Raw genomic sequence first — 25,257 nt, 5'->3', positions numbered from 1 at the left:
TTCAAAAATTGAGGAATCAGAGCAAATGTGTATAAGTAAAACCTTGTTAAACCTCGAAGCACTTTCATTCTGGATTTTTTCTCCTTTCTAGACTAAGGTAAGGACATTTATGTCTCGCCAGTCTGCTATTGTTATTCATCCTGGTAACAACACACACACAACTCACAGGCTGTTTTTGACTATGTAACTTCTATTGTATTTATGTAACCTATTGTTACTCATCTGCCTCTGCTTGGAGAGAAAAAAAGTCTATGGTACTAGCTATTGGGGGGGGGGGGGAATCTGGTAGTTACCATTAGTACTGTTAATTCACCAAATGGGTGAAATACCAGGAAAAAGATCTATCTGCATTACCAAAATCCTGATCTTCAGCAATTTGGCAGGAAACTACACAAACTATTTGACGACATGCCCCAGTACTGTTGTGCTTAAAGGGGGGAGGGTTGAGGGGAGAGAGAATGAGAGGTATTGGGAAGGGGAGGCTGGGTCACAGGCCCTTTGTCAAATAAACAAGCTTCCTATTTACTTACTGCACATAAACAGCTACTCACCAAACTCATTTCTCTGCAGGGTACCACTTTCAGATAAAAACATGGACCTGATTGGCATCATCCAGTATCCATGGAAACACGGTAAGTACCTCTCTCAGAGTGAATGTCTCTTATTCAAGATTTAAAGGCTGAGTACTGGGTAAGTGAGTGTTTTCATTTAATAATTATATGGGAGATACTTTTTAGAAGCTCGTAAAGGGGAAACAGGTTTGGGGTGTTGTGTGTGCCATAACAAAGCCCTTATGCTTTCATCATGTTTTTTAAAAATTGTGTGTTTGAGGTTCAGACTCTCTAGCTATTCACACGCACACACACACCCCACACACCAAAAAATGCAAGCTACCTTCTTCAAGACCCAGTGAATAGGAGTTTGAAACTTGGAACCTCTGTTAGTACTGGAACAAAGCTGCTTCTTTGTTTACTTAGTAGTTAGGCAGTGCTCTTATTGTATCCCACCCAGCCCCCCAACAAAATAAAATAGGAAGATTTTCAAAGCATTTATACCTTGATTGTTAGGTCATAGAATTAGCCAGGCAACACGAAATCTTTGACTAGAGTGAGAGGTCAGAATTGCATGCAGTGTGTTTGAATCAAATGAAATCGTTTTTTAAAAAGGCCTTTATTTTTAAAGGCTAGAGTATTTGTGTGTAGGCTGCAGCCTTGGGTGGAAATATTCATGAAGATAATGAGGCATAAGTGATGGTAGTGTTGTGCTCTGAAGATAGTAGAACTTAGGATCTCACACATACTTGTTAAGAGTCAACAGCAGGCAGAGGCAAACTCGGCCCTCCAGATGTTTTGAGACTACAGTTCCCACCATCCCTGACCACTGGTCCTGTTAGCCAGGGATGATGGGAGCTGTAGTCCCAAAACATCTGGAGGGTCGAGTTTGCCTATGCCTGGTCAACAGTAATCTTGGTTATAGACTGACATCTAGGAATATATGAAGGCAAACCAATTGAAGCTGAATCTAGATAAAATGGAGGATATGGTTGTAGGTGGCCTTTGTGATCTGGAGGCGTTCAAATTTCTTTTCTGCAAGGGAGATCAATTTCCCTGAAATAATAGTTTCTTAGCCAGGGAGCTAAGAAACATCCACACTTGTTTTTGGATGCCCAGATGTCTATCATGTCCACAAGTACTTTTTATCAGTTAATCTCATGGCATTAGTGCCCTTTTCTTCAGAACAAAGTTGTAGTATTGTAATATTGTAGTATGGACATTTGCACCTAGCAAGATCACTAAGAAAGGGTTTAATCTAGTTTCCATATAACTGGGAAATGAGGCCTGACCATGAAAAGAACAGATAGATCCTTCTTGGGCATGATGTCCAAGAATAGTAATGAAACCTCTTTTCCAGTAAAGTCTACTTAAACCTGAAAAAGAGTAAAGGCACTGTGGTTCCAGCAGACTTTGGAGTGGTTAATAACTGGTATTTATGTACTTAGCTCTAACAAATGTTTTGAAAATGATGGTATTGTCTTTATAGTCTTCTAATATCTTTATAGTCTTCTAATGGAACAAAAAGCCCAAAAAAAGCAAAAAAGCAATAGAAAACAAATAATATAAAACAAAACAAAACAAAAAAAGGTTACTACAAAAAAGAAGAAAAAATTCCAATGATGCCTTCTAATACGAAGATAATTTTTTTTTGTTAGAGTGTGAAGTCTTGCAAAAATTCCAGACACAAGCAGTTAAAACATTTTTTTCAGAGTTTCCAGTGAGATAATATTATGAATCTGTTACCTTTGAAAATGAAGAGAGAAAAAGATCTGTTTTAAAATGAGCTTCATTTTGCATGGATTTCACTGACTAATCCCGATTAAGTAGTTTATGAATTACAGCCTCAATCAGGTAAATAGCAGTTCCCCTACCTGGACTAGGTTCTTATATTTGCATTTCATTAAATATAGCCGTTACCGCAACACATTTCTCTGCTGAAAGATCCAGCGGAGGTAACTGAAATCCAACTGGTTTAGAGTTCTGGCTTCCCTATTTTTATCACTCTGCATATTATTTTCATTTACTTTCTTTATTGTTTTTATTTGCTAACTTTTCTCAGCAACCCGTCCCTGCTGAGTGCAGATGGCATGAATGATCCCACAGATTCTCTGCTCAATAAGCCAGAATGGTATTGCAGACATTCTATATTAAACTTCTTTTACTGCAATAAAAATGTTACTTTACCACATGCCTGCTTCGGATTCCGCATCATTCTTCAGGTCTGTATGCGTACGGATTCTTTATAGAAGTTTACTTAAGCATTGTGATTCTAGAACCTGGTCGAAAATGGTTGGATCTATTCCAAGGCCTTAGATAAGTCATCCCCCTTGCGGAGGAGCGGATTGGGGACTTTGCTGTGCTCTGACACTTAGAACCAGATATTTACTTGGGCAGCCATTTTAGGCACTTCTCATTCTTACTTTGCTTAAAATGGGGTTGGTAAGGGTGTGTGTGTGATGTTCCAACTGTTGCCTATTCAACATAAAACTAGCAAACAAAATTATTGGCATGTGCAGTGGGACGAAATATGCATTTCATACAAAATAATGGAAGATGGTTCTAAATGCGCCTCAGCACAATATTAAAATTAGAGGCACCAGTGAAGTTTTCCCGAGCCAGGCTAGAAAAAGAATGACAGGCACTTGGAAAGCCTGTGTCAAATTGAGAGGGGCACATTAGCCCTGAATACCCTCCCCCCCTGCTTGGATGGAAATTTTCTCCTCCTCCCTTTCTTCCCATAGTGCTGGCTAACAGTGGACTGGAACCCACGGGATTACGGTAGATGTTGGTTTTCACAAGAACTCCTGAAAGAGTTCCTGGGAGAGCAACATCTTCTATAGTCCTTTGTGTTAGCGGTCATTGCAACAGGGAGATGAAGAGGAGGACTGGTACGGGAGGTGGGGATATTTTATTTTCTCCCCATGAGTGTCTGTTCTTATTACCGTCCAGCTTCCAGATGAGGAGGAGATACTTTTCCAAGGGGTGAAGGGCTGGTATGGACAGTTGGACAGTTCCATATCCTGGAAAAGGACATGGCCTGCTGGCTGGCTGGAATCCTGAAAATAATAATTTAATTATTAGTAGTACTAAGAGGGTTTTTTGCCACTGTTGTTGCAACTGCTGCTCTTTATTTTGGGGGATGTTTCATTATACACCTTTAGGTGCCAGGCAAAAAGGTTCTTCTTCAACTAGGCCTTGGGCTGACTAACATCCCAGATCCTTTGAAATGTGTCTGTGGGAAGGAGGGAGGTTTATTGGCTTGGCTTATTTTTGTTCTTATTTTTATCATGTATTTTGTGTTTTATCTTGTATTTTTATGCTGTGAACCACCCTGAGATCTATGGATGAAGGGTGATATATTATTATTATTATTATTATTATTATTATTATTATTATTATTATTACAATGGGGGACATGGTAAAAATATAGAGACTGGTGTATTTCTCTCTTTTTTGCCTGAGATAACTTCACCCCCAATGCCTATGAAGGTATTATTGTATATATTCATCACTTCCTGAGTGTCTCAAAGCAACTTACATAATACAAATACAAGAAACACTAAAGCCAAATAGAAAACAGCAACAAAACAAGATCTTGTGCAAATCCTACCTACCTCATTTAAAAGGATAAGCACTAAAAAGAGGCCTCTTGGCTAAATCTAACTGCATGTCTTCAATTTGTTTTTTATCTAAAATATGCTCCGTGTATGATTATGTTATTGTTTGGATGGTTATGTGTTTGTACATACTTTTATTATTACAGTGGGGGGAAGGCCCCAGTTATAATTAGTTACCTTCTCAATTAATGACCAAAGGTCTGGGTTAATAAAAATGTATTTGGATTGTGCCTAAAAACAGGCAATGATGGTGCCAGGTGTGCTTTTCTCGGGAAATCTTTCCACAGATGGGGAGCTGCTACTGAAAAGGTCTGTTTTCGTGTTGCCACCCTGCATGCCTCCCTCAGACAGGGCACAAGGAGAAGGGTCTCAGATGATGAATTCACTGTACAGGACATTTTATGTCTGAAGAAGTATTCCTGAGCTTTATAGGTCAAAACCAGCAATGTGAATTGAGCCCAGAAATTATTTGGTAACCAGTGCAGTTGCACCAGGATTGGTGTTACATTCTCAGACCTCTGAATTCTGCACCAGCTACAGCTTCTGAACCATCTTCAAAGGCAGTCCCACATACAACAAATTGCAGTCATCTATTCTAGAGGTTACCAGAGTGTCGACAACAGAAGTTAGGCTGTCCCCATCCAGAGAGGGGCTCAGCTGGGCCACTGGCAAAAGCTCTGTGCCACTGAGGCCACTTGAACCTCAAGCAATCTGAATGGATAAAGAAGTAACCCCCAACTATGCACCTGCTGCTTCAGAGGGAGTGTAATTCCATCTAGGGCAGACTAAACTCCACCCATGTGGCTTGGGGAGCCTCCCACTAACAGTTTCTCAATCTCATCTGGATTAAGCTTTAGGTTATTGGCTCTCATTCAGTTCATCACTGAGAGCAGGCACTGATCTACTACAATGATGCAAAGATGCTAAACATAAAAGCCAAGAAAAGGATGTGGTCAAAACATGGAGTCCTGCTGGGTACTTGCATTGTAGAAGTGCATAGCTCCAGCCCAGCAGAAATGGGGTGAGGAATGGACCAGCTTTTATATTTACTTCCTGCAGATGAGGTAAACTGGATTTCTTGCCACAATTCTTGTGGTTTTGCAAAGTAAAGTTATAAGAATGAGCAGGTTTGCCCACGCAATTGAGCAATTGCTGGAGCATCACTGGGTAATTTCCAGCTAACTCTTCACAAGGGAAAGCACAGCTAGCCTGGTTAACCAAGACAAACCATTGCATCTCCTTTGTTTTAACTTGGGGTCTGTCAAATGCAGTGATGCAACCACTTTGGTGGCTTATGATGCTTTTATTAGTGTCCTATAGGCTGATAGGTCTCTGAGTGTGGATCTCTGAGTGTTCATCCTTATTAGGTGAAAGTGGTACCCTCCACGCACAAGAGGTAGGTATCAGCCGACTTGGGGGGGGGGGAACCCCAGGTTTTGCAGATGTTCAAAAATATTTAGAAAACCCCCTAAAGGAGGGTGGTACCTCAAAACAGTGTGCTCTGTGACCACAGAATGTTAACTGAATGGAAGGGGGTGCAGAAAATGAGGGGGAGTTGGAACGGAAGTGCAAATGGCAGGCTGAAAGCTTTTCTGGCAACCATTCTGGATGCACTCAGATGTGCAGAATTTTGAGGTGCAGTTGCTGATGAATGTAGAACAGATGCTTCTCTCCACTCTGATTAGATAGGAAGCAGGTAGGAGCCCCCCCTCCGCCAAGCCTTTTTCCTCTCCTACCAGCCTATGCCTGGTAGAGGAACTGGGAAAATCGGCATGCTAGCCTTATTTAGGAATCTGCCTGATAGGAAAGAGAACCTCCACACTACTCTCTGCCCTACCAGCCTGAGACTACAGAGCTAGGAGAAGAAGGCTGTGGCCGGGAGGTTTGGATGCTTACAGTATATAATTTTCAGCACGGGATTGCCTAAGCATCCTTGGAAACCTCCAACTTAGCAGCATGGATCATTCATTGAAGTTTTGTGGCAAAGCCATCCTCATTCTTACGAGCCAAACACGCATCCTTGTGAACACTGATTTAATTATTTAGGCAATTTTGCATCTAGAAAATCCACGATGCAGTGCTATTGCAAATGAAAAACACAAACAAACCTCTGGAATCTTTTGCATAATATTGAATGAACTGGTGTGCAACTGGAATTCTATTAAATTGGATTTTCATGCAAGTACAATGGAAGCTCGATTACTGAACGCTTCGGAAGCCGAAGAATTCGGAACCTGAGTGCCGACAACCTCGAAATGAATGCTCCTGTTTCGAATGATTTTCAGAAGCTGAATGGCTTCCAAGGCACGTTTTTCATCCCCCCCCCCCATTGACTTTGCAGCCAGCCCATTGATCCTTGGTTTTTGAACTTTTCAGAAGTCTTCCGGAACGGATTAAGTTTGCAAACTGAGGTTCCACTGTACAACTTTGGTAAAAAAGTGTGCAATAAGTAAATAAAGAATATATTCTCAGCTGGTTTCACAGATGCCTAATAATGTTTTGTGTACTGCTGTTCTATAATGCCACGGGTACCCAAGGGTTGTAGCTTACACTGCATACCAAATTGTGTCTATTTATAAACAAAAGTTACTATTATTGTGGTTATTCTTAATATTAATTTTGTTTCTTTATTAAAAATATGTATATGCTGCCTGTCATGTTTGCAGCAGATCATAAAATACAATATAAAAAAGCAATGTATAACAACCAAGTGGTTAAAAAAGCCTTAAAGTTCTACAGCAGCAGAGAACAGGAGCTAGCAAAAACTATAGAAAGCAGAAACATTTTTCGCATGTGTTGAATTGCGCAGATATTTGTGTATACCTTTTTTTGGTCAGGAGAGGGGGAGACTATTTCTGAGAGTGGGCATCATCACAGAAAAGGCCACCTTCTTGATTGTGGCCAGATGGACGTCTGCTTTATCCATTGTGTGGATTATTTAGTGTTAAGCTTTCGTGATATTTGCTGTTTTGCATAGTTTTGCTTTTAGTATTTAGTTGCCTATTTAGTCTCTTCAGCTTGCCAAGAGTTATATTATAAAACTGAATATTTTTAGGTTAAAGAAGAACTAGGTGTAAAAGGAAAATAATTAATTAGCGACTTCGAACAAAGTTTTTTAAATTGAAGCCAAGAACTTAGTTTTTTGGCAGATCTGTAATGCTGCGCAATTACATCAGTATTAAAAACAAGAAAGTTTGAAACTAAGAGGGGCTATTTTGAATTAGAAGTGTCCAGAGTAAATACCAATATTTTTTTCTTTTACTCAATGGTATATTTATGTGCTACACCTCTGGAGATGCACCCCATTATCTCTAGAGACAGATGGATGCCAGCCAACCATTTGTATGCTACATTTTATCCCCAGAAACCAGTGGTATAGTGGAGAGGGAGTGCCGCTCCAGGACTTATTTCAGTGCAGGTATGTGTTGGGGGTGGTAGTGGCAAGGCATTGGAGGATAGAGCTGTATGTGCCATGTGACCTGCTATGCACTCCCTAAAGTAGCCAGCTGTCTTCAAGTGAAGTGGAGGACACTGTCCCATGACCAGTGTTACAGTAAGTTCCAGCTGTCAGTCCTGTCAGTTTCTGTACATAGAGAGATGGGGAAAGTCATCTTGTCCTTCAGCCCCAAGAGTGTTTTGGGCTGGCCCTGGAATTTGGTCCTAAGTTGCTTTTTTTTTTCTTTAAAGGAACACGTGATCAGGAAATGGTCTGAGAACTGCTGCGGCAGAAGCTAAAAATTGCTTATTCTGGTGTGTTGTCAGGTTAGTGCTTTGAGGATGGCTGCTGCAGAGTACTTACCAGGGCCATCTTCTCATGGGGATTGGATGATAGGTCAGGTACATTTTTGATGACACACAACTGTCACATATCTTTCTAGCTTTCATTGATCTGCTCTAATTAGCTGTTTGGAGTGCATCACACAACTCGTCTTGGGCAATATTATTTTGTAACATGAGCAAAGCTTTTTCCACCAACTCAGCATTTGTTTGTTGGATTACTGCATTCTTCTTCTTTTTTTTCGCTCTGAGCTCATGCCTATCATTGTCCTCCAAAATATATTAAAATACACACGCACAGAGGAGCGTAGCATGAATACTGTGAGAAGTCAGCTCATATTGTGAGCTTTTCTTTTAAAATCCATCATATTACTTTGTGTAAAGCACCCTCTGTGCAAAAGTGAGCATATTTCTTCACTACAGAAAATATATCTTCCTTCCTTTCTTTGGCAGCACAGCTGACCCTGACTGCATGTCAATTTCCCCATGAGAGAATCCTGCTAAGAAGCATGTTCAGATGCTTGCTAAGAAACAGCAGAATTGCTCTTCTCTCACTTGTACCCAATATCTCAATAAGGATTGGAGGAATACGCTAGAAATAGGCTGGCTGCATGTCCTACTTTACAGAAGACGGTTTTTAATATGTCAAAGGAGACTCCTGTCTGAAAGGTTGTCCATCCACATGTGGTTTAAAGATAAAAGAACCAGAAGAAGGGATAGCAGGGGCCTTGGAGGACTGTAGCTTAGTGTTAGAGCCTTGCACACAGAAGGTCCCTGTTCAACCCCTGGTGCCTTTAGGGCTAGGAAAAGCTCCTGTCTGAAATTCTAGAGAGCCACTATCAGTCAGTGTAGCCAGGGAAGCACTAGATGGACCAATAACAGGGACGCGGGTGGCGCTGTGGGTAAAACCTCAGTGCCTAGGGCTTGCCGATTGCATGGTCGGCGGTTCGAATCCCCGTGGCGGGGTGAGCTCCCGTCTTCGGTCCCAGCTCCTGCCCACCTAGCAGTTCGAAAGCACCCTTAAGTGCAAGTAGATAAATAGGTACCGCTTTATAGCGGGAAGGTAAACGGCGTTTCTGTGTGCTGCGCTGGTGCTGGCTCGCCAGAGCAGCTTCGTCACGCTGACCACGTGACCTGGAAGTGTCTTCGGACAGCGCTGGCCCCCGGCCTCTTAAGTGAGATGGGCGCACAACCCTAGAGTCGGACCCGACTGGCCTGTACGGGCAGGGGTACCTTTACCTTTTACCCAGTATGAAGGGGATGCGGGTGGCGCTGTGGTCTAAACCACTGAGCCTCTTGGGTTGGCGGTTTGAATCCCCATGACAGGGTGAGCTCCTGTTGCTTGGTCCCAGCTCCTGCCAACCTAGCAGTTCTAAAGCACACCAAAAAGTGCAAGTAGATAAATAGGTACCGCTCTGGTGGGAAGGTAAATGGCATTTCCATGTGCTGCTCTGGTTTCAGTGTTCCATTGCGCCAGAAGTGGCTTAGTCATGCTGACCACATGCTGACCGGAAAAACTGTCTGTGGACAAACGCCGGCTCCCTCAGCCTATAAAAGGAGATAAGCGCCAAAACCCCAGAGTCATCTGCAACTGGACTTAACTGTCAGGGGTCCTTAACTCCCCCCCCCCCCTTCAGTACGAATCATCAGGCTTGGCAAGCTGGCATCCAGCTTCTGACATCTATAGCCACACACTCCAGTTTCCATGTAGACAGGGAGGCAAAGGATGAGGATAAAGGAGAAGAGAAGAGGAGAGGAGGAGCCTGTGCTTTCATATATATAAGAGCTAGAGGTGGGGGTGGGGAACAGTGAGGACAAAGCAAGTGAGTCACATGTTGAGGAGGGAGAAGAATGGAAAAAGTAAGAGCGGAGCCTCAGGCCAGAGATGAGGATTCCTGGCAGAATAATGCCAAGGCCAGTGGGCTGAAGCAAAGAACAACAGGTGGCAGGAGCAGGTGGATATGTGCCATGCTTTATTTGAAAGGCTGCCAGGGGACAAACGTCTGTTTTGAGAGGCTGTCTGGTCTAAGTCAAGATGAAGGATAAAGAACCATCCAAAGGTAGAGCAAGGGCCTTGAAGTTGCCCATCGACACTTAGCCATTGGACTGCAGGTTGAACTGGTAGGCAGGCTGCTCCCCTCCCCATAGTAAGATGCACTGTATTTCTCTTTAAACAGTACACATGATTTCTAAATTTTCATCAACACATGAAAATGCCATGCTATGTTTTTGGGCAATGCATTTCCTCCTTTCCCAGGATGACCTATGCGACCTTCCTGGGCAGGAAAGGATTGCTGGCTAAGGAGGATGAACTCTGAAGGCAGAAGGAGTTTGAGATGGAGGAGATAGCATGCAGAATTGAATTCATCCCTAGTGAGGATGAAGACACTCAGAGCTGTACAGTGGGAGGAAAGTGAACTTATTAAAGGTCCCGGGATGAAGATAATGAGCAGACCCAAACCTGTAGATCTAGCTGATTCAGAGCTTGGGGACAACACAAGGCAGGTCTGTTGTTTCCAGGCTTCCTAGCAATGCTAGCAATGCCCACTTCCAATGGGACATTACAGGCTGCCAATTTTTATCTCCATGTAGGACCCTTGTGGGGGATGCGGGTGGCGCTGTGGGTAAAACCTCAGCGCCTAGGACTTGCTGATCGCATGGTCGGCGGTTCAAATCCCCGTGGCGGGGTGAGCTCCCGTTGTTTGGTCCCAGCTCCTGCCCACCTAGCAGTTCGAAAGCACCCTTAAGTGCAAGTAGATAAATAGGTACCGCTTTATAGCGGGAAGGTAAACGGCGTTTCCGTGTGCTGCTCTGGTGCCGGTTCGCTGCAGCAGCGTCGTCATGCTGGCCATGTGACCTGGAAGTGTCTGCGGACAGCGCTGGCTCCCGGCCTCTAGAGTGAGATGAGCGCACAACCCTAGAGTCTGTCAAGACTGGCCCGTACGGGCAGGGGTACCTTTACCTTTACCTAGGACCCTTGTAGCTTTGCATGCTGCATGACAGCGTTTTGTAGGACCCTTGTAGCTTTCAGTGCTGTATGACAGCATTTTGCCCCCAGCAAAATAGTCCATCATCAACTTGCCCCTTTATTTTGGATATTTTGATCTAAATGCTTTACATTATGCCATACTGCCTGTTATGATGCATGAAGTACAATAGCAGAGATCCAAGCAACAATTCACTTTCAGATGGATCCAAGACATTGGGCTGCCTGAGGCCAAGGATACACTCCATGTCCAAAAACTGGCCAGGCTGGCAGTTGCATTCTGCTTCAGTATCCTGCACTGTACCTGAAGGCAGAAGACTGGCTTAGCAGGTACAGAGCAGACTGCATGGCACATGCATACACAGCTCTGTCCACTCCTTTCCCTTTAGTATTTGCCACCTGAGGCAGCTGCCTCACTTTGTCTCATGGTAGAACCAGCCCTGGATGCAGGTTAAGTTAGTTGAACTCAGTTCCTTTTTCAAATATGCCAGGAAAGCAAACATTGGGTAAGAAACACCAGAAAGAAGAAGAAAGACTTGCCTTCCATCTGCAGCTAAATACCTCTAGAAGTTCACCTATAGGGTGCAGCACTCAGAGATGCACTATCCCTTGGCCATGAAAGTTCTATGTACCTATACATTGATCGGTCTATCTTGCATGCATAAATAGAAGATATTTGGAATGGAACAAGCTGGTATATGGAAAGATGGGGCTCCCACCCAGGGTGAAATCTGAGCAGAGCTAAACAGATGTCTTTCCCATCAAATTTTCCTTCTTTGTTTCAAAATCATTCACTTCTGCCCTTGAACACAAATTTTGCATAGTATACTAATCTTGATCCTGCTGAGTCATTCTGCCAGCTGAAAGGCACTATTTTATACATAAAATCCGGAAATCAGTTTGTGGCCACCTAACCAGAGGCACCTCCAGTCTCTAGTCAAGTGAAACCTCCTCCAAATGTAAAACATGTAGATATCTCTGCAAAAATTGAGTGGTGGTGATTGGCTTACATTGTTGCCCATTTCAATGTCCTCTGTTGGCCATCGGTGCTATACACATTTGAGATCAATAGGGCAGCCGCAGCTGAAACTTGGCATGATTTTAGTTTGCTACCAAAGGGTGGAGCTATGATATTTAATTAATTTAATTTGCTTAAAGTGGATGTTTGCTTTTGGAGCCAAGTTTTGCAGAAGCAGATGGATTATTTGGCATATTCAGCAGCCACAGAATAACATTTGGACATTGCTTCACATTCATTGGACATCCTAAACAAATGCAAAAACTTGCATTATTGACATGCTCCCTTTATTTTAAACAACCATAAGTGAATACTGGAAAAGACAAGACCGTAAAATCCAATTGCTGTTTGGAACGCTGCCTTGCTCTTAGTGTTTTAAGTTGACAGTAACATACTAGCTTTGTTGATCATTAATAATCATGCATTGCCATCTACCACATTTGGTGTACAGATTCTAGTACCACTCTTCAGAACACCTTTGTGGGTAGTTCTTCATTTTGTATGTCATAATGATCTGCTTGCCTCTGTCAACTTCCTTTCTGAGCTAGCATTAAAGTCAGGACCAGGATCTCTTAAGAATGTATGAAGCTGCCATATACTGAATCAGATCAATGATCCATCCAGTGCAGTAATGTCTACACAGAATGACAAGTGTTCTCCTGGGTTTCAGATAGGAACCTTTTCCAGCCCTACCTATAGAGGCCGGGGATTAAACCTTAAAAAAAAATATTCTGCATGAAAAAAATTGCTCTACCAGTGAGTTATGGCCCTCCCTAATCTGTTGGGGCAGCCTGCCCAGGAAACAAAACTTGCCCATGTTATCTGGCATTTGGGGACCAAGTAGACATGTGCTAATTTCATGAATTCTATTAACATGCACAGTGTGTGTGTATGCATGTTATAAATAGCAGCCACCAGGAAACTTGAGCTACCTTGATATCCTGGTATCTGTTTCTTTTTTATCAAAAATCAACTCTTTGATGTTGACGCCAATGGTCAATCAGGGCAATAGCTTTCCTTGAAATACAAAAAGCCCCAATTTTGGACACGACCATGATAGCTCAGGCTTTCTCATGCCTGCTGCTTATGGAACAAATTAACAATATGCTAGTTTGGCCTGCATGCCAAATATTGAGGCCCAGTGCAGCTGCCCTAAAATTCTGTATAAACGGCATTCTTACAGTGTCCCATTGAACTACATGGAGTTTGCAGCAACTGACTCAGCATAACTATATTGAGAGCTGTGACTCACATGAAGGTGACGGCCCTATTTCCCCCCCTTTCTATGCTCACCTGAATTGCTCTTTGCCCCTGGAGATCATTCAGATGAAAAAGATTTAGACCATTTGAACAAAACACAGATCCTTTGAATGTTTTCATCTCTAGAAAAAATGCATTTGCTTAAAACTCTTGAGCACGGTCCATTCAAAGGTAATCACTTTGATGCCCCACTAATTTCAGCAAGAGAGATTTAAGGCACACAGTTTATGCCAGTGTGATGCTCCCTGCAGGAATGGAATAACCTTTCAGCTCCTGTGCTACTCTACTAGTCAATCTGCCTAGCCAGGTCTCCTGCGTTTAAATTAAGCAAACTAGAATCCTCTGAATTATTCTTGCTCATTCTCTGTAAACCCCAGAAAAGATCACTTTTCCCTGCCCAGATTGAAGATGGAGTAGGTGGTTGCCATGGCAAATTTCCAGAGTTTGCAATGCCAAGCAGCTTCCTAGAACCCGCATACCTGTAAAACTCTCAGAGGAAACTGGGAACTCTCTGAGGTTAAAGAGGCCAGCTGCATCCTGATGTTCGGCTGAAAACAAAACCAAGTGTCCTTTTCTTTACAGAAAAGGTTTAACCCTGCCTAGCCTTCCTCTGAGAGTTTCTTGTTGTTGTTGATTAACAGATGTGGTGCCCTCCATAATGTAGTATTATATTAACATAATTATTAAATGTCAATTGTGTCTAAGGATTGACAAATTTGTTAGTTGGAGTTTTTTCTCTTTTCCAAAAATTCAGTTCTTTACATTTCTGCATCAGTTTGTGAATTTGATTTTTAAAAAGTGCTCATGAAAATTCACCAGCATTTTACAGTGCATTTCTCCTAATACATATAATTTTTGAATTCAATTTTGCCAAATACACACACCTTTTGCAAGCGATTTCCCCCGATGCCATACATTTTTATGCGCACTTTCCCATATAATGTGCGTGTGTTTAAATACATATTTTGAAAAACTGCTCTGCAAAATTTAGAAAAGTGAATTTCAAAGGGTAGCTGTCTTTCATTTTGTGTGTTTCTTGGGAAACTGTTTTCTATTTCCTTTGATGCATTGCTGATCTCCAGCCTCAGAGTTAGTACTGCATAAGGAGAGCCAAGAAAGGATAGAGGTTCTTCATGCTGGAATCCTCATGGATGTCCCTTCTAAGCTTAAAAAAAGTGCAAATACTCAAAAGGGGCTGGTGACAGCAGCTCACTTTTTAGAAAGGCGCCTGTTCTGTCCTAACATTGTATCTGATTGGTTCCAGCAAATCTCACAAGATCTAGATACCCCATACTAGGAAATAGGCCTGTATGAACACCCTCAATTTGCCTTCTCCACAACATCAACTGGTACTGGCCGTGGGAGCAGCTGCTCTCTACCACAGACTGGGAGGGCTGGGTTTCTGCTCTGGCATATGTACCACCACCAGGGTTGAAAGAGCTGTAAGGAACGGAGCAGGTTTTGGGAACCTTTTGCCTTCCAAATGTTACCTAACTACAACCCCCACCACCCTTGGCCGTTAGCCATGCTTGCTGAGGATGTTGGGAGTTGTAGTTCAGCAATATCTGGAGAGCCAGAAGTTCCCGACACCTGGATTACACACTTAGGACTAAACTAGATGCAGCATTAAATGTGCCTCTGCAGTTAATGTGCAAGTTTTAAAAATGCAAATAGCATCAGCTTGGGGGTGGGGGCAAGAAGAGCTGATTACCTCTAGACACCGCAGCAAGTGTGCAGGGGGGGGGATTTAACCCTTTCTCCCCCTGCTGTGGAAATGAGGAAAATTCAAAGCCACTTTCTTTGCATTGGGAGAAATCCCCTACTGGCCAGAACCAGTGAGGAATTTCCTCCGGACGCAAATAGCAGCTTCAGTGGAGGGAGTTTCCTCTGAGCTGCAGCAGGTGAGTAAAGGGTTGAGCAAACCTCCGCTGCACCACGTCTGCTGCCGTCCTCATAGTTACATCTTATTTGACCCTCAGTACCAGTTGTGCTGAAAGGGGAAGGTATAACAAGGGAGAAAGAGTGGCTGCAGTTCAGGGTGGGTGGGTGGGTGGAGGCAAAGCCCATGAGAAGCAGGAGACAGCTCATTTCCCCACTTGTAAAATGGCAACGGTGATAAAAATCTGATAAATCATCATCAAAGGGCTGGCAATGCAACAGGAACATCCAACAAAATTCTGATTCTATATTCCATTTCTCCCTTTTATCCAAGGCTGTCCCATTTAAATTGCTTGAATTCCACGTGAATAAGCTTCAGGTTCTTTCCTGTAACTTCAGTAGGTGCCTGCCTGCCTGCCTGCCTGCCTCCCTCTCCCCCCCTTCTTTCTCAGCTCTTTGCTAGATTGGCATTATCCTGTAGTAGTGTCACAGCCTGCAGTCATTTAATGCCTCTTCTTGTGGGGTCAGGATTCCACGCCCAAGTGCATTTAGCAGGTCAGTACAGTAATTTTAAATGTCTTTCTTTCAATCTTTTGCCATCTTCAATTATACCTTTCCACCCTACTATTTGTGTAATTTTCTTCTGTCTGAAGTCTCTTTACTGTTGTTCTCTATTGCACAGCATGACAAATTACCCATCAAGCTATATCTTTTCAGCCCAGAAATGTGCAGCAGCAACACGGAGTCATGGCATTATCACATGTTGTGCACTTTATTTCCTTACAGTTCATTCAAGTGTGTCACGTTTTTCCCCCTGCTTCCTTTTTGCCATCGTGCAGATTAACCATTTTATCGGCTGTAAACTTTGGAAACAATTAGAAACTAATTACGCCGAGAGCAAGTACCTCATTGAGCCGGTGGCAATGTATACATTTCCTTATCATCTCCGGGTTTTTCTAAAAGAAAAAAGAAAAAGAATGGCCACAAAGCCTTTGGCTTTACAGAAGCAAAGGCTTTGGTCTTGATTATACAGCTGACTAATTCCTGGCATTGGACAAGAATTATTTGTTGCCGCCGGCCACGAAACAAATTAACTGTAAGACACCATTCCGTCTGACAGGGAGCCCAGACCTCTCATAGGAAAGGAAACTCTTTGGGCCAGATGTGTGCTCTACACATGTTCCTTTTTCTGTCTTTCACTTCAGATACAGCTAAGTACCAAGAATTGTTTAGTGTTTACTCAGAGATCTCAGAAGTGATGCTCGTAGGTGACAGAAACAACAACAACCTAATGTGAAAGAATCAGCAGGATTACTGATAGTGCCTTTTAGAAATAGTGGCTAAGGTGATAAAAGGTTTTCCTACCTACATCAAGTATACCTATATATATCTCAGGGATGTGTGGACCAGCTTATTTTCATTCCATGTCAGTTTTCCATGTGTTCCATCACCGATCCATCCTGTGCAATATATATATATATATATATATATATATATATATATATATATATATATATATGATCACTTTTAAATTTCATGCATTTTGAGTGTTTTTTATATACATTCTTCCCCTAAAATGCACATTTTTCTATACATTCCAATGCATCTCCTCCTAAATATGCATTTTGGACACCTCAATTGATTCAGCACCAACCACAACAACAAGATTGCTGTGATGCTGAGTGACTTTATCCTCAAAAGTCTCTCATGACAGACAGTATACTCATCACAGTGACCCTCTGAGGGGCCTAACAAAAATCCCTGAAGGGCCAATAGAGGATGCAATGGAGGCAGCAGAGCAACCCTTCTTCCCTGCCCTCATGCTACATAGTAAGCACAGTTGCCTACATGCTACTCACCAATGTTGGCCCAGTTTTGAAACAAGTTTTCCACTCCTTCTGTTCTAGTCTTCACCCTGCCTGCTTTATAACTCACAAGTCTCTGGTATATGAGGGACCAATGCAAGCTTCATAGCACCACATAGGACACTCAGGAGTGATCCTGTCAATGGCTTACCTCATTTCTTCTTTCCAGAGCAAGACCAGAGCCTCAACAGGATCACCAATGGAAAATCTCCCAGAACATTCGGGAATCCACTTGGTTCATTGAGTCTCTGGGGGCAGACCTTTCTAACTTGTCCCTCACTCCTACAGGGAGAAGTTGCCACAGACTATTACAAAGAAAAGATTATTAAAAAGCTATCTAGAGATCTGACTTTAATTTAGGATTGTATGATGATTCACTGGACCACATTTTGCTTCTGTGTCATTGTTGAGATTTCAGCTTTGCCACAGACTCAACAGAATCGAGTGGTCAAGAGCATTCACCCAAATAGAAAACAACCGGCTAGTCCTCATGACCAACAAAGACAGTTAGTTTAATTTTCTTTTCTCTCTGTTGAAAGATTTGCCAGAGAAGACCAATTGTGTGTTTCAAAAGAAAAAAATACTGGGTTAGGTTCAAAGCTGTGGGAAGGTTTAAATAACTCCAACAGATAATTTGACACAAACTTTTGTTCATTTCAATTTATTCATTTTGCAGCCCCCTCCATTTTTCTTCTGATTGTCAGTCAGAAGAATCAGGTAGCAGCCAATGCACTTTTTTTGCATATTGCTATGTTTGGTAAAGGGAGCTTACAGCCGATGAATACAGTGATATAAGTTTTGCCCACACAGATCGCATTGTAAAAGGTTCCAAAAACTGGAAAATGTTGACAGTTGTTTTCAGCAAATGGCGGCTTGACTCTGGCACTGTCAGTATTGATGTCCTTGTGCAAATGTAAAAGAGCAATGTGATTAAGGCAAGCTTGTCCGTGCTAGATCTCAGCCAAGTTTTCAATCTCCCTGTGGCACTGAAAGATTGCTCAGCTGTTGCAGATAATGCAAGAATAGCGAGCAGATTTCTGCCACTTTAAAATAAAACAAAACAAATGCCTTCACGCTGGGCACATATTCTATGGGAATTCGCCAACATCTGCTGCTGACCTAAAATTCTGGACAAGATAAATTCCTATTCTTATGATATTGAGCCATTTAGAGGCAATGAGATTTCTTAAGGAATGTGAGGATATCTTTATGAAAAGCTTATCTGCAGAAGGAAAATAATAGCAGTAATTTTCCATTGGTTTCTGGGCTGCCAGCATAATTTGTGAAACTTTGTCTACTTCTGCTTCATTACTTCTAGGGTTGTGCAATCCCATGCCTTATATGAGAAGGAGTTCTGCATAGGTCAGTACAATTTCTTAAGCAGCAGTAATGCTCCTTGGAACTGTTTGTCTGCTTCAATGGATGTTGCACTGGAACTGCATTCCACAAAGTGCCATTTGGGTGAATCTTTCTGAATGCTCCCAATGAAACAGAAGTGTGATGCTCCACTGGTCTGTACTCTCTACGAATGCCGAATCCAACTGCTGTCATTCAATCTGAAAACTGTAAAGCACATTCTTCAGAACAGTTGCTTCATGTTTGTCAGATTTCACCGTAGGACTTTTTTTCCATTTGGAAGAGCCATCAGCCACCAAGTCGGAGACATAGTTTCCAAGGATTTGAGCATGTCTTGTGCTTCTTGAATCCCAAATATTCCTTAAGAATCCGGCAGAGTATATTCTGATAGCCTCTGGAATGGAAAACAGCTTAGATTCCGTTTTGGAATACATGTCATGACATCATTTTATTGTAATTAGATATTTTCATTTTACACTTATTTCCATTGTTACATTGAAGGTATTCATAAGATCTCAAAAGGGTAAAAGACTTCATTGATATTAAGTGCTTACAATAGATTAGTATTTCTTGGTCAGACTTTGTGATATTACATAATTGTCAGTTTAAAAGGAAATAATGTCCTTAGACATGAAAAAGATGAACAATTAAAAAAAAGCTCACAAAGGGCTGTTGTTTTTCACAAATTACTCTTATTAGCTGACCTAAACCTATTTTTTCCTTCTACAGGCACCTTTAGAATATGCACTAAAAATACAAGCATTCAAAGTTCAAGCATTAAGTCCAAAATTACTGCCTTTCAGATCTTTTATTATTCTTTCAGGCATTTAAAAATATAGGTCGAAGCAACACTGCATAATTTAGAAAGTTAACAAAATGCAGCTAATGAAAAGAAATGGAAGCAAATATAATTATAATAACCTTTTAATGCTTTGTCTCCTTTCTGTTGTCAATTAAACATGTAAAAGAGGTGATGGCCTACACACACACACACACACACACTCCTCTGCCAGAGGTGGTATATTTTCAAGAAGGCAAAGTCAAAGCCCGTATATCCTTATTAAGGCAGAGAAAAGACCAATTTCAAATAATTTGGCATTAGAAATTCCCAGTGTGTTGGACAAACTGAGCCATACACATTTGACTCTTTCTACTGAATCTCTGATTTTTTGTGACTCTCTAAACTAAGCAACAATTCTCAAACATTGTAGCGTACATCCTTTCAAGCGTAAAACAACAACAACAACCCCCCCCAACTTTTAGGTTGTCTAAAGGTTGCCAGTAACATAACTGTAGTGAGTATATATCAGTAAGGCTTTCAATGAACCCAATCCTCAAGCCTGTTCTTTGTTTTCTTTGTTTATAGCAGGGGTTGGCAAGGTTTATCTTGCCTGGGCCGGTTCACTCCAGCGGAGAGCGCTCCATGGGCTGGATTGCACGTGCACCCATGATTTCCGGCATCTGCACAGATGTGATTTTAGGTATCTGCGCATGCACAATTTTCAGCGCCGCGGAAGCGAGTCCCCACGCTGCACTGCCTGGGTTTAGTGCAGCATGTGGGGACTTGCTGAGTGGGTGGCTCAGTTTGTGGGCGGTTTGTGGGCCAGTTAAATGACCCCCGTGGGAAACACCCCCCCCCCCCACACTTGCATGTGATTCCTATGCTTCAAAAGAAATTACTGATTCAAAACTACAAAGCAGACAACATAAGATAAGATGAACAGTGGAAATAAAGGACAGGAATCATGACATGAACATAAAGTTTAAAATAACTCAGGCCTATACTAAAAAAGCATGTGAGTTTAAAGCCTTCTGTACTGAATTACTATTTAGACATCAGATTCCTCAGACCTTCCCAGCTTTAATATCTGAAGTGGTTTCAAACATTCAAGGGCATAATATACCTACAGACATAATACTGATAAAGAGTTCCCACAAAGGCACATGGTGAAGTGGCAGCAGCTTATGTTTTCAACATGTTTGCTTGGATGGAAGTCCTGAAAGACACACATTCAGGGGGCGCAGGCATCAACAAATGTAAATCCCAGAGCACAACATTGTAATCCCCCATCTCACTATATGACTGAACCTGCAGTTATCTTCTGACAAGTGAGAATATGATACCATGTTGTTTCACAAAAGTGAAACACAGGAATTCATGTACGCTATTCCAGTTGTCTCTGAAGTGTGGGCTGCTGGTGCTTTAAATAATTACGTTTTCCATTGCTTTTCACACCATCAATGAACATGCTGCTCTCCACAGGCATCTTATTGAGGTGAACATCATTGACAGCCAGGCACTTCTGGGTCCATCTAGTCCCACAGTGGCCAGCTGGATGCCTCTGGGAATACTGCAAGGCAGGATATGAAGGCAGCGACTCTACCCTTGTTGTCCCTCAATTGCTGCTTTTCAGAGATATAATGCAGAATGGCCCTGAACCTAAAAGGTGCACGTAGCCATGGATGCACTTATCCTATTGCTCCCCCCCCCCGCTCCAGTGATGACAGTCATCAGCTTGAAAGTAGGAAGAAACTAGGAAGTTTGAAATGACAGCTACTGATTTTGCATAAAGGTTGCTCTTTTCCCCATGCTAATCCTGTTAGTGCTTTTGGACTATCAACTAGCAACACAGGGTTTGGCAGAGCTGATGCTTGCCTTGCAGAATATTCAAGAAAGCCATAGGCAGGAAGACTGTGAGGAAGGGCACGTGCTAAGTGGTAGAGCATGTGTGTTGCATGCAAAAGCTCCCAGCTTCTATCATCCAGGTTCTTTCCTCCTGCCCAAACCATGGAGATATTGGGCCAGGGGCAGTGGCACAGCATGGGGATGGTTGCCCTGGGCGCAAAATTTGTTAGGGGTGCAAAATTTCAACATTCAAATTGCTGCCTCAAAACAGCTGCATGCTCTGTTGAAAATAGCTTCTCCGTGTGAACTAGGAAGTGACCTCTCCAGACAACGGAACAACTCTTCTTATCTCTGCAGTTGTGATCTCCTGGGTGACATGGACTCCTTAGGCGGGTTGAAGGTGCATGCGTACGCTGTCCATTTCCCTCCTTCCTACTCCTCCTCCATGCAGCCTGGGCACTGGCAACCCAGGCTATGTCACTGACTATGTGGACCAATGGTCTGGTTCAGGATATGGCAGTTTCCTATGTTTCTAACGAGAACTAGTATTCCTGCCTAAAGTTCTAACTGTTTAAGTAAGTTCACCTCTCCTTCTCCCCAGCCTGATTTTGCCCCAGTTGCTCCTGCTGTGCAGCAGGTGGAAGCTGTCAAAAAGAAGGAGTAAAGGAAATGAAATACAGCCATTACTTGGAATGAGACTTGAGGCACCGTGTTACTGGAAATGAGTCAGGGCACCAGGCCACACAGGGAGTGCCTTCAAGCCGAGAATGGCTGGGGAGCATACACAACTTAAATTAAAACATAACACATGCTGAGCCTAGAATATCGACTCTCAACCACCTACCCAACTGGTCAATCAATATTCTTGGATCAGGTTGGGTTTCGACCGGGAAAATATACAAAGTAATTTGGGAGCAAGTTGATCTTTCAGCCCAACCTACATCATGGGATTGTTGTGGGGATGAAACAGAATAACTCCTCCCCGTGTGTGATATCTTGAAGTCATTTGAAGAAGCACAGGATACAAGGCAAAAAATGCATAAGTAAAATAGCTGTATGGATTTATTTATTTTTACAAGTGGAAGCTTTTAAAGAGAACATGGTAGAAGTTTGAATGTTTCCTTCCTCATGGACTAGATATATGGCCTTTCAGATGTCATTGGCTGGCATGGCCAGTGATCAGGAATTATGGGAGTTGGAGTCCGACAACATTTAAAGAACCACAGGCTCCCTCCCTATCCCTGGACCATACAGATAGTTGGTCGCTAGTCCTCCCAACTCTATTTTTCTGTACTTCTTACAAAACTTGCCTTTTCTTTCTTTTCATTTCCTGCTTTGCAGAGATGGTTGCTTCTTCTTGTGTCCACTGTCCTTCACAGATATGCCTGGTTTTCAAGAAAAGCAAAAACAGAAAGAGAATACCACAAGATATTTTTTCTCACTGTAAAGTTGGGTCAGGTGTAACAAAAAAATAGAGGCAAATCACTACAGGAAGGCTGTTTACCTCAAGAAAGCATTCTTTATTACTCATCTCTTGTTTCCCCCGTCTAAACTGCCCACTTCCTGATATTATTAGGCTGACCAAGTTTAACTTGTGTGTGCAGCCCCAAAATCATAATGTGTGTAAGCATGCTAATTCTTCATGGCTGCAATGAGCCCCAAATCTTCACCCTGACAGACTCCACAGGAATTACGTTGTGAAGGATTGGTAGCATTGATGCCTTCACTGATTTGCTGGTCTTGTTTTGGTGTTTTACTTCATCAACACCAACCTGATTAAAAAGAACACCAATAAGCCTAATAATGAAGGAAAAAAGATAGGTCGCTACATAAAAACCGAGGCAATGCTAAATAAAAGCATCTGCTTCCCTAATTGGGTAGTATGGTAGCCTGTGAACTGGGGAGGAATCGGTCCCTTTGTAATGTGGTCATCTGAGAAATTTGCGGCTGAGGCCAAGCTGTGAAACTCCATATTGAGTCTTGATTCTTCCACGAACTCACTGGGTGGCTGGACACATGCCACCATCTCTTGGCCTCATCCTCTGCAACATAGGGATGATGATACTGACCTGTCTCACAGGGTTATAGGGATTATGACAAGATAATGTGTGTGAAGTGTTTCAAATAAAAAATGAAATAAGAAGCTCTGTGCTGGATCAAGCCCATCTAGTCCAGCATCCTGTTCTCACAGTGGCTACACAAGCAGGATTCGAGCACAAGAATACTCTCCCCACTGTATTCAGAAGCATTACTGCCTCCAACTGCAGAGGCATAGCATAGTCCTCATCATGGCTTGTAGCCACCAATAGCCCTTTCCTCCATTCATTTATGTAACCCTCTTCTAAAGCGAACTAGGTTAGTGGCCCTCACTGCCTTCTTTGCTCCAAAGGCAGTGCTTGTTTAGCTAAAAAGGGATTAAATAGGGAATGCCCAGGATGAAGGGGTATTCACTGGTGGAGGAAGAGGAGTGCGGGGAAGCTCACCAGCCCTGGCAGCGCAATCCTGGTGGGGTGCCACTCCCCCCACTGCACTGGGCACCACGCCCCCAGGACACGTGCCACACTCCCACGACATGTGCCACGCCCCTGTGGGCAGCGCGCCATGCCCTGGGATGTGCACCAGCCCTGCCCCCATCTTCTCTCCGCCCCCCGGTGTTGGAGCATGAAGCTCCACCACGGGGGGGTATTTAATATATTTTTAAAAGTAAATCTAAAATAGTAAACAGTCCTAATGTTATGTCTGAACTCTGAATGAAATGGGTTGCTTTTTACTGAATTTAAATGTCTCCTAAGTTTCTAAATAACTGTAGTACACTCTTTATTATATTCAACTTACATTTCCAGGTGATGCACGTTACTAAAAAAGAATTATCCACTGCACAGAAGCTCAATTTAGATATTCTTTGTCATTCACTCCCTCCCTCACTTTCCATTATAGCTTCTGTTTCTGCCTCAATTTTCTCTCTTGACACTTTCACCCTCTTCCCACCATTTATCAAGAGGTTTCCTTTATAGTTGCCCTTAGCTAAGAGCTGGTGTGGTGTTGTGGATTGTGTGACAGAATTAAGACTGGGGAGAACGGAGCCTCACCCCACATTCCTCTCCTCGCATTCCCTCTCCTTAAAAGAATGCTGATTTCTTAAGACATTTACTTGAGTGAAATATACTCAGAGTCGCAAAGTGATTTCATGCTCTTTATTCAGCTCATAGTGGTGAGGAGGAATGAATGAATGTCCCCTCACAGTATCTGCTTTATATACATTATTTACACAATGGGCTGCACATGATTGGCTAATTCCGGAATTCTACTGTAAGCCAATCAGGTTGTGGATTCACTTCTATCTGGAGCAGGATTGGGTGGTTCCTGCCAACCAATCATACTGCTGCATTGTTCTAGGACCAATCAGACTGCTGCATTCTGAATCCTATTGTTCTAGGACCAATCAGACTGCTGCATTTTGGATCCTATTGTTCTAGGACCAATCAGACTGCTGCAGTTTGGATCCTATTCAACTCAGTACACAACATTGAGTGTTGTAAGCAACTTTTTTGTAACGAAACAATTACACCTTAAAATTGGCACCACGTACCATAAGCTGGTCTAGGGAGTCTGCCATTTTATGCTTCTGCTTCAAACTGGCATGAAAAGTATTTGACAAACATCTTGACTCAGAAGCTTGCTACGTGTGTAGGACCTCCGATACATGTCTGGAGTTCTAATGTCTCAAGGGGCTTTTCCTGCCATGTCCTCAGCAACTCCAAAACTATGCTGCAAAAGAGAGACCTACCTTCCATCACGCAGTGCTGACAAATCCCTTTGATTACCCAGAGTTCTGCGTGTGCATTGGGGTGTCCATAGAGTTGGGAGCAGAAGTTAGGCTCAAGGAGAACCCAGTATGTGTCGTACACTAGCTCTGACACTGCCTGATAAATCTCACCTTAGGCAAACTTGTTCAGTCAGAAATGTCTGAAATTCACTGAGGTTTCAGGGGAGGCAAACTATACAGATCATTTGGGGGCACTGCTGGCAGCTGATTGAGCATTCCTGGGTTTACAGGCCCAACATGATATTTCAGGCAGCTCTTGCCTCCCTCCCTTTTAACCTGTCGCTGAGAGTCAAGGCACTAGGTAAACAAGAGCGATTTCAGCCTCACACTGTGCTGCTTTCCACAGCAAGTGGTCATTTGTTCCAGTTTCCCATGACCGCATGATTGCTTGGGATTGCTCTCCAAAAAACACATTGATTTGAAGCATGAGACTTCATAACCAAGGAAGGGGAAATGAAAAGACATTGCTATCACTGGTCAACAACAAATTTGTT

At 42.7% G+C, this 25,257-nt stretch overlaps 1 long non-coding RNA gene across 2 annotated transcripts in view; it reads left to right on the top strand.

Annotated features, from left to right (window-relative positions):
* The window catches only part of LOC310688766, an 82,158-nt gene that overhangs the window by 26,803 nt on the left and 30,098 nt on the right, over positions 1-25,257 (top strand). For both annotated transcript variants that reach the window (XR_014517159.1, XR_014517160.1), the window contains exon 2: positions 571-632. This is a non-coding gene — a long non-coding RNA (uncharacterized lncRNA). The remainder of the gene's footprint in view (positions 1-570; positions 633-25,257) is intronic.

Source organism: Podarcis liolepis (assembly GCF_965112155.1).
Source record: "Podarcis liolepis genome assembly, chromosome: 11".
Taxonomy (NCBI): domain Eukaryota; kingdom Metazoa; phylum Chordata; class Lepidosauria; order Squamata; family Lacertidae; genus Podarcis; species Podarcis liolepis.
This window is presented reverse-complemented; position numbering and strand designations above follow the sequence as displayed.